The sequence below is a fragment of the Pseudophryne corroboree genome, chromosome 2 (assembly GCF_028390025.1).
Source record: "Pseudophryne corroboree isolate aPseCor3 chromosome 2, aPseCor3.hap2, whole genome shotgun sequence".
In the NCBI taxonomy this organism is placed as follows: domain Eukaryota; kingdom Metazoa; phylum Chordata; class Amphibia; order Anura; family Myobatrachidae; genus Pseudophryne; species Pseudophryne corroboree.
Window position 1 is genome coordinate 736,300,917 of NC_086445.1, and position 9,438 is coordinate 736,310,354.

Genomic DNA, 9,438 nt, shown 5'->3' on the forward strand with positions numbered 1-9,438 from the left:
CCGCTGTCTATTACACGGAGTCGGGGCTTACATGCGGGGTTCTGAGGTAGAGGGAGCCGGGGAGCGGTAGCGGGAGCCGAGGAGCACGCTGCACAGAGCCGTGCTATGTAGGAAGTATGCGGCTGGCGTGGCTCTGTGAGCGGCGGGAGGGAGCACATAGCGGCAGGCGCTCACAGCGGCGGCGTCCTTGAAGCTGTGGCGGGCGGCTCGGCACACACAAACACAGTGTCCCCACACAGCGTGAGCTGACCGCCCCATCCCAACATGCCTGGACTACTGTGGTGAGGGGCTATGACGGGGCTTCTTCTGTAAGCTCCGTCCAGCCTTTCCTGCAGGTTGTCTGCATGTGGTTGTGAGGGAGCTCTTTTTAGAGAGGCCTGACACGCCACAGCTGCTTGTAGCAGCTTTCACTATCCCGGACCCACGCCTGTTGGAAGGGGGGAAGGGATGTGGAAAATGTTTTAAAAATAAAAAATAAAAATTAAAAATAAAAATAAAAATATTCAAAAAGTAGTGTGGATAAGCTCCACACAGCCTTGTTGCTACTATGAGCACAGAAAAAACACTGAGGTACTCTGGGATATGGAGGGGAGGAGAGTTCTAAAATTAACTATTCAGTGCCTTGTTCCTATGGAAGCCGTCCATATCCCAAGAGTACTCCAGTGACCCCTAGTGGATGAAAAAGAAAAATAAATAAGGCCGGGGGGTATAAAAAATTTATCCTTTCCCTAGCCAAAAGGCCAGGGCAAAGGAAAGTGGGTGCAGACAGGAAGGGTTGAAGTGTTAAGTGCTAAAGTGCCTTCGTGCATTGGTGGTCTGAATCCCCAGTACATTTCCGGCACCCCTGTCCCTTCCAGTTGCAGGGGCACAAAACACCTCAAGCTTCTAGCTGCTCCCGACCTCTCAGCCAGACCAAGCTTCATACCCACTCTGTGCCAGGGTCAACCACCAGTACGAGAGTAGATACTAGACCAGGCCATTCCCGCTCCACGTAAGGGGTTCTATTTCAACCCCTAAGAAGGTAGCGGATACTCAGCCCAGTTTTTCTCCACTCTCGACCAGAGGCATTGCCACACCCTGGCATAGTACTCCACAAGGTGTTTCTCCATGCCACACTAGGAACCTCTCACGCTCCTAGTGTAAGAACAGGTACTCCACCAAGTGTTTCCCTTGAGCAGGTACTACACTTGACCTTAGCCAAAAGGCAGAGAAATAGGGCTACTGCTACAGTTACCATAAGGCTTAGGCTTAATGTTTGTGTTAGGGAAACCATTAACATTGAGTTTCCATTGGGCTGCTGTTAGGGTTAGGAAGAGAATAGCTAGAAAAGCAATATGTCGAAATAACATCTGAGGATCTGAGTTAACAATGTAATTACAGTAATTAACTTCAAATTAATATTAAACTCCAACTATTACAAATAGGTACAGTAGATGCATATTTATTCATATATGTAAAAGGTATAGATGTAAAAATTGGAACTGTAACAAAGATATTGCAAACACCATTAATACAGTATATGTATTGTTAAAAAATAAAAAGGCAATATCTAAAGAAATACAAAGGAGAACAGAGATAGGAAAATGTCTTTGCTATATGTCAGTGGCATAAAGGCTTCTTTAAACACATTTGATAAAATATACCAATCATGAGATGCAGTAGCAACTGGAAAAAAATCAATCAATCCTAAGTGATACTGTAAGTACATAAAACATATTTTATTTGTAGAGTTGAGCTTATCTTGAATTATTTAATTTGTCACTTTGTTACTTTTTACAAGTTAAAAACACTTACTTTCATTTGAGAGGCAAACTTTAAATACTGACACCAATAGCAAGAATATACTTAATATACTTAATAACAGCACCCAGAAAACTATTAAATGTGTTTGTTTATCAAGATAAATATATATATAGTTCACTTTTGAAAACTTAGATGACATCCCAGAAAAGACACTAAGGAGCCTGTTGCTGAAAGTTCACCATAGACAGGTATCCTGTAATGTGTTTGTTTGGAATGATGTGTGTGCAGATGTGGATATTGCAGAGTTACATAGACACAAACCAGTGGATGACTCAAACAATGGGGGTCATTCCGAGTTGATCGCTAGCTGAATTTGTTCGCAGAGCAGCGATCAGGCCAAAAATTGGCAGTTCTGCGCATGCGTATGTGGCGCAATGCCACGCGCGATGTACGGGCACAACAAATGATGTAGTTTTGCACAGGGTCTAGCGATGCATTTCAGTCACACTGCTTGCTGCAGAGTGACTGACGTGAAGTGGGCATTTCTGGGTGGCAACTGTCCGTTTTCAGGGAGTGTGCGGAAAAACGCATGCGTGCCAGGAAAAACGCAGGCGTGGCTGGGTGAACGCTGGGCGGATTTGTGACGTTAAATCCGGAACAGAATAGTCTGAAGTGATCGCAAGCGCTGAGTAGGTTTTGAGCTACTCGGAAACTACACAAAATTGTTTTGTAGCCTCTCTGCGATACAACCGTTCGCACTTCTGCTAAGATAAAATACACTCCCAGTGGGCGGCGGCATAGCGTTTGCACGGCTGCTAAAACTAGCTAGCGAGCGATCAACTCGAAATGACCCCCAATGAACAGCCCAGTTACTTAAATGGTGGTATTAGTTTATTGATAGATAGCAGGTACAGCTGTACTCACTGTTACTGTCTCTCTTCATGTCACTCTACACAAAGACTCACACAGTCTCAAGAATGCTCTCGAACATGATCATTAGAGATCTCTGTGTCCATCTTGTAAAAGGGCATAAAGTCTTCATGGAGTACTGGAAGACTTGAGTCTGTGTTCTTTCAGTCCACCCAAAATAAAAGACATCTGTTTTAAAAATATGTTGTGCTGCATCCTCCCAGTATACATCCAGACATGCTCCATCCATTTCAGGATGAGGTCCGTAGCGCATATTCTTATAACTTATTGTCCTATTTTCATAATTCTTCTTATTACCACATTGTGATTAATTCCAATTAATATTATTAATAATAATTAGAAATTAACTAAATTTAAATTAAATTAATATAAACTCTGCACACTAGTATACTTAACACCTTCTGCATATCAAATATATCTTTGATGAAATTAAGAAATTGATCAAAAATAATAAATTAAAATCATGATTACAGCATCTAAAATATAGTCTTTTTTTTATTCTTCTTTGCCTTAATCATCTTTTTTCTCCACACTTATATATGATATGCACAAGGTTCGCTAAACGTCTTTGAGGAAATTAAGAATTTAATCCAAAATAATACATTTAAATCATGATTACAGCATCTACAATGCTGTCTTTTTTATTCTTCTTTGCCTTAAAAATTTTTTTGTGAACTGAAATCTTGAGCCTTGCCTAATGTGTCGTTTTTTTAAATACATTATTCTCTAAAATATTTTGTGCTATGTTCGTCCTCCCAGTATATACATCCAAAGGATGCTGCTGCTCCATCCATCTGGCGGTGTTCTGTACATCCACCAAGGGGCTTTGGCCCAGTATTGAAAAAAAAAGAAATATAATATTTTGTGTTGTACCCCAGTATACTATACATCCAGGTTCCCAGATGCATTGAAAACTCTTTCTGAGTACACACTGGAGGGTGGGCAACTTAAGTAAAGTAAAGCCAGTTTTTGCAAGGGCCTCCAAATTTTTTTTCCCTGCCAGTATTGAAACAGACTGTCTGACATGCTTATATGGAATGCTATGACTAAAATAATCATCAACCATTTTTTGAATGGTGACCGTATCATATGCAGTCACAGTAGACATGTCAGTAATAATTGTAGGCAGTTCCTTCAGTCTGGACCAGATGTCAAAAGTTTTTGCTGAATGATCTGCATCGCTGCCACTGAGTCTCTTAGAAAAGTTTGCAGAATGCCAAAAATGTCCCGAAATTTTTCACGCTCACGACAAAAAGGTTTGTAATTTTTTTTTGTTTGATTAGATGGGCCAAGTGGTACTTAAATGATGTCAACTTCCTTCTAAGCTAATCCTTTATTTCTTTCTTATACAGGAATTCCCGGAAATTTGAAATGAAGAATGTTTGCTATTTAAGGATGTAGGGTTTAGTTGCCTCAGCCAGCTTTATGCACAATATGTACCAAATATGTATGTGTTTGACCACTATATACAATAAATTTTTGTATTAATTAAATATATTTCCTTTCCACTTTTTTGCAGACATCCTGGACAAAGGACAAGACCAGCAAAATACGACGCGTGGATCATGACGTTTTGGTTTTTATTTGGAATCGGAGTCTGGAGGGAGAACCCAATCCATTACTCTAGACCCTCCTCCCTCATAAATTTGCTTGAGAATAAAATATTAAATTTACTTTAATCAATACTGCCTTTCTTTACCTGCCTTCCACTACATACTGTACATACTTCAACTCCTTTGGGACTCTAATCTAGTTATTATTTATTGATTAATATAAGCTTTCTTGGTTACTTTCTCTATGGGGTCATATAGTTTATTAAACTGCACCCCGTCTGCCACTGCAGTGACACTTTGTTTCCCAGATGGAATTTTAAGAGCCACATGTTTGGGCCGCCCACTGCTGTTGCTACCTTGGTGCAACCTTTTGGCCTAAACTGGTAGAACCAATATTGTGAGCTGTAAGGTGTTCAAAAATAGACTGGAAATGAGTGGAAAATAATGTTATTGAGGTTAATAATACTGTAGGTACAAAAACAATCCAAAATTCTGTTATTTTAGCTGTTTTTATTATTTATTTTTTTAAATACAGAACCAAAGCCAAAACCTGCAAGGCAGTTTTGGCAAAACCAATACAGATCCAAAACACGAGGAGATATAGATCCGAAACCAAAACACAAAACCCGTAAAAAAATGGCCCGGTGCACACCCCTATATAGAATAAGCGATAATAACCATCTTTTTTGCCCTTCATGGAGACAGGCTCTGCATAAACTTATTGATACATTGCCCCAATAATGAATCATTGTTACAATATACAGTATGGCAATAGTAATTGTAATTATAGGTGCTAAAATGTGAATGTAGATAAATAAGCCTCGATGACAGATAAACGAATATTGTTTTTCCCAAATCAGTATAAAAGAAATAGCCACAATTGGGCCAATACATAATCAAGCGCAGGTCCTTTCTGCTTATGTTATGTAACATTGCAAATGCTCGTTAGCGAAATAAACACATCTGCAGGCAAATCAAAGACAAACACAAATCAGTCACATCTCCATTTTGTGGCTGAGTGGGTGTAACTTGGTGGTAACAGGGCATTTACATGTTTGCTAAGTTTAATGAGGGCATGTTGATGGCAAGTACCAATAACAGAACTGTGTTCTATGCTGGGTTGCATGTACACAGATTTCTGTTTGTTTGAGGATAGTGTTAGTGCGTACTGACATTGATAATGCTGTGAAGCCAGTGAATGGGTTGGAACAATGTGGTTGCATAGATATATAAGTACTGTACAACAATGGCAAATGAGAGAATATCCATATTAGTTTGGTGCATATAACATACCTCCCAACTATTCCACTTTGGGTGGGACAGTCCCAACTATACTGAGAATCTCTAGGGGCATCCCAGCATCTCTGAAAGTGCTGGGCACACCCCCAGAAGGAATAAACAGGGGTGTGCTACAAGGCCACACCCACTCCCCACAAGGCCACTCACCCATTTCAGAAACATGCACCAAAGGCACGTGAGGGGTCCCAATTTCAAGAGCTCAGATGTTGGGAAGTGGGTGCTTTTGCGTCTGACTTGCATGCGTATCTTTAACATCATTTCTTGATAAAGTACTATCTGCCAATGTTTATGTAGACGTTGATGTATCAAGCAGTGAAAACAGTGGAGAAATGGACCACTGGAGATGCTGCCCGTAGAAACCAATCAGCATCTTTGTAACATTTATCAAGTACAATCTATAAAATAATATTTAGAAGATGATTGATTGCAAACTTCTCCAGTGATTTTTCTCCACGGTTTTGCCTTGTAAGCGTTCGCCCCTTTTAAAAAAACATCTGAGATCAGCCGGCATCCCGCACCTCCGGCAATCTTGGACTACATTACATCTCGCCAAATGTGTTTTATTTTTAGTCATTTTAGATTTGACTTTTGTGGACAGGTATTGTTCATTAGATCTATATGGAAAAGGAGTACAGTCAATAAAGTTGTGTTGACCATTTTCATGATGCCCTTTAGAAACTGTCGACCTGCTGAACCTGTCAACCTTTTGTTCTGTCTACTTTTGCATGTCAACCTTATGACCATGTTGACCTTTTGTACCTGTCGATCTAAGCATGTCAACCATTTGGGGTCGACCTTTGACTATAGACCTTTTTAATGTAGATCTATCAACCGGATACCTTTTGCGGAAAATAGTTTTCATAAAATACCACATTCTAACATTTTTCATTATTATCACTTATTCTCATTAAATCTAAATCTCAAATGCATATACACCAACTTTAATTTGTAGTATCACAAGTCATTCTATGTCTGCCACATCTGTCATAGTTACATACTAATTCTGTTTCATTTTAAATTGCCATCATGATCTTTATTTCTTCACTGAAATGTGTGTACGGCACCAAGAGATTATCCTTGCCATCTGTTGAATATAAAATGACATTCACAGCATTCAATATCCAACATCTTTTTTTATTCAGAGTGAAAGGAATTTATCCAACTACTTGAACCATGACCAGTGCATGAAGTGCACCATTATATCTGCCCATGTTTATTTGTTCTGTATTAATGCCATTATAGAAATGTGCATTGTAATGTAAGCATTTTGGGGGTCATTCTGAGTTGATCGCTCACTGGCTAGTTTTAGCAGCTGTGCAAACGATATGCCGCCGCCCACTGGGGAGTGTATTTAAGCTTGGCAGAAGTGTGAACGCATGTGCAGCCGAGATCTGCAAAAACAGTTTGTGCAGTTTCTAAGTAGTTCTGAACCTACTCGGCGCTTGCGATCACTTCAGCCTGTTTGTGTCCAGATTTGACGTCATACATCCGCCCAGCGAACGTCCAGCCACGCCTGCATTTTTTCAGACACGCTTGCGTTTTTTGCAAACACTCCCTGAAAACGGTAGGTTGACACCCAGAAATGCCCCCTTCCTGTCAATCTTCTTGCGGCTGTCAATGCGACTGAAAACTTAGCTACAACCTCTGCACAACTACAACAGGCTTTGTACCCGTACATCGCGCGTGCGCATTGCGGTGCATACGCATGCGCAGAAATGCCGATTTTTAGCCTGATCGCTGTGCTGCGAACAACGGCAGCCAGCGATCAACTCGGAATCACTACCTTTATTCCTGTTTTTTTTGTCCTATGTGTATCAATAATAATGGGCTAGATGGCTACTAAAGTTTTCCTAAATGGGCAAATTAACATCCCATTACTTCCACAGTAACGGCTGCATTCACTGTAGGGTTTATTTAATGTGTTCTATTTTTTTTAGTTACTACTTTAAATTTCGCCATAAAAATTGTTGATAATATGTGATTTTGAAAAAAAATCAAACTGAAATAAATAAACCTGTCTGTCCTCTCAAGTAGATACTATTGTGCAGTTACCCCCTTGGTTTTGCCAGGTCATTATAAAATAACAGCGCAGTTCTATATGTTGCTATATGTTGGAGTCTGATCAGATCGCTATAAGTATGACATTTGTATGTTCTCTAATTCAGACCTGATCGTAGCAGCAAATTTGTTAGCAGTTGGGCAAAACCATGTGCACTGCAGGGGGGCAGGGCCAGTGCAAGGTCTCTCTGCACCCTAGGCAAAGCTTCAGTCTAGCGCCCCCTAACCTGCACTCCCCACCACCACCACCTCTCGGAGGGGAGATGAAGGTGGCCATTAGGTGGGTTGGAGTGAATTGCATCATTATACATATACAGAGAAAAGGGACAATACTCAAGGACTTTTAAAGTGAAAAAGTATATTGTAAATAAAGTCAAGAAATGTTGTGACTTTGGGCCTAATTCAAGGTTGAACGCAAAAGCAAAATCTTCCTTTAATGAGCAAAACCATGTGAACTGTAGGTGGGGCAGATATTACATGTGCAGAGATAGAGTTAGATTTGGGTGGGGTTTGTTCAAACTGAAATCTAAATTGCAGTGTAAAAATAAAGCTGCCAGTATTTACCCTGCACAGAAACAAAATAACCCACCCAAATCTAAATCTCTCTGCACATGTTACATCTGCCCCCCTTGCAATGCACATGGTTTTCCCCATTAGAGGTAGATTTTGCTTTTGCAATCAATCTTGCATTGGGCCCTTTGTACACATTACTGCAGCATACTTTCACTTTTAAATCCTTGAGTGACGACCATTCTTTCTGCCTATATATACACATAATATGGCATGTTAGGAATTGCATAGGCCACTGTCAGTGCCCCCCCCCCCCCCCCCCGCAGAAGTGCAAAAGCATTGCTGTTCGATGCTTTTGCACTTCTGGGGGGGTCCACTGACATGCAGGGCGGGATAGCCCTGTGCTGGACGTCCCCCCGCATGTCTATTGTCATGATCGTACTCGGAATGACCCCCATGGTTCCTCTTACAGGCAGAAGCAGCATTACAGCAACGCTGCTGGGTGCAGACATGTAGGTTAGAATCTGCTTGCTGCTGGAGAGCCGGGATCCAGGCCATAGTTATATCCGCCTCCTATGTGCCATCACATGACTTGATGTTACATGTGACAGCATGAAGGAAGCGCTGACACACTTTATATGCAATTCCGGACGAATTGCGCCTTTTTTTCGTCCGTTTTAAGATTCGACTGTACTCGACAGCCGGAACCCTTCACCCGGGACCATGAATTCGACATATGCAATACAAAACGCATTCGACACTCCCCTTGTCGAGTAATGGACCAATCGTCGAGTAGTGGGCGTCCTGAATTCGACTTCCCGCCGTTTTGAGCCCTTTATTAGGGCTTGTTTGCTGCGTGCTCAGAAGCCATTTTGTGAACCTGCAGAGAGGTGTGTGGAGGTGCAGAGCTAGCAAATTGGTTGTTGTTTGCTGTGGTATCTTTTGGACACCTGTTACCCCGGAGGAGAGTCGTTTTTGGAGCGATTTCTACATTTTTAGGTAAGTACCACATGTGGTCTGGCGTTGCATGTATGTGTTTGTGCAGTGGGGGTTGCCATGAGGTGTACATGTGGCGTTGCTTTGGGGTGTTTGGGGTATGTGTATGTGTGAAGGTATGTGTATATAGCTCCTGCTTGTATTGCTGCATGTTTTTTTTGGAGTTTTGTGTTTGGGGGTAGTTTTTCACGTTTTTTTTTTCTTCATAAAATGATTTTTGAGTCATGCTTTGCATTGGTGTACCTCCAGCATGTGCAGGGATGCTATTTGGCTTGTTTGGGGTGATTTTAGAGTGTGTCGGTATCCATGCGGTCGACATGTGATGTCGTTTGCCAAAACTGGTTTGTTT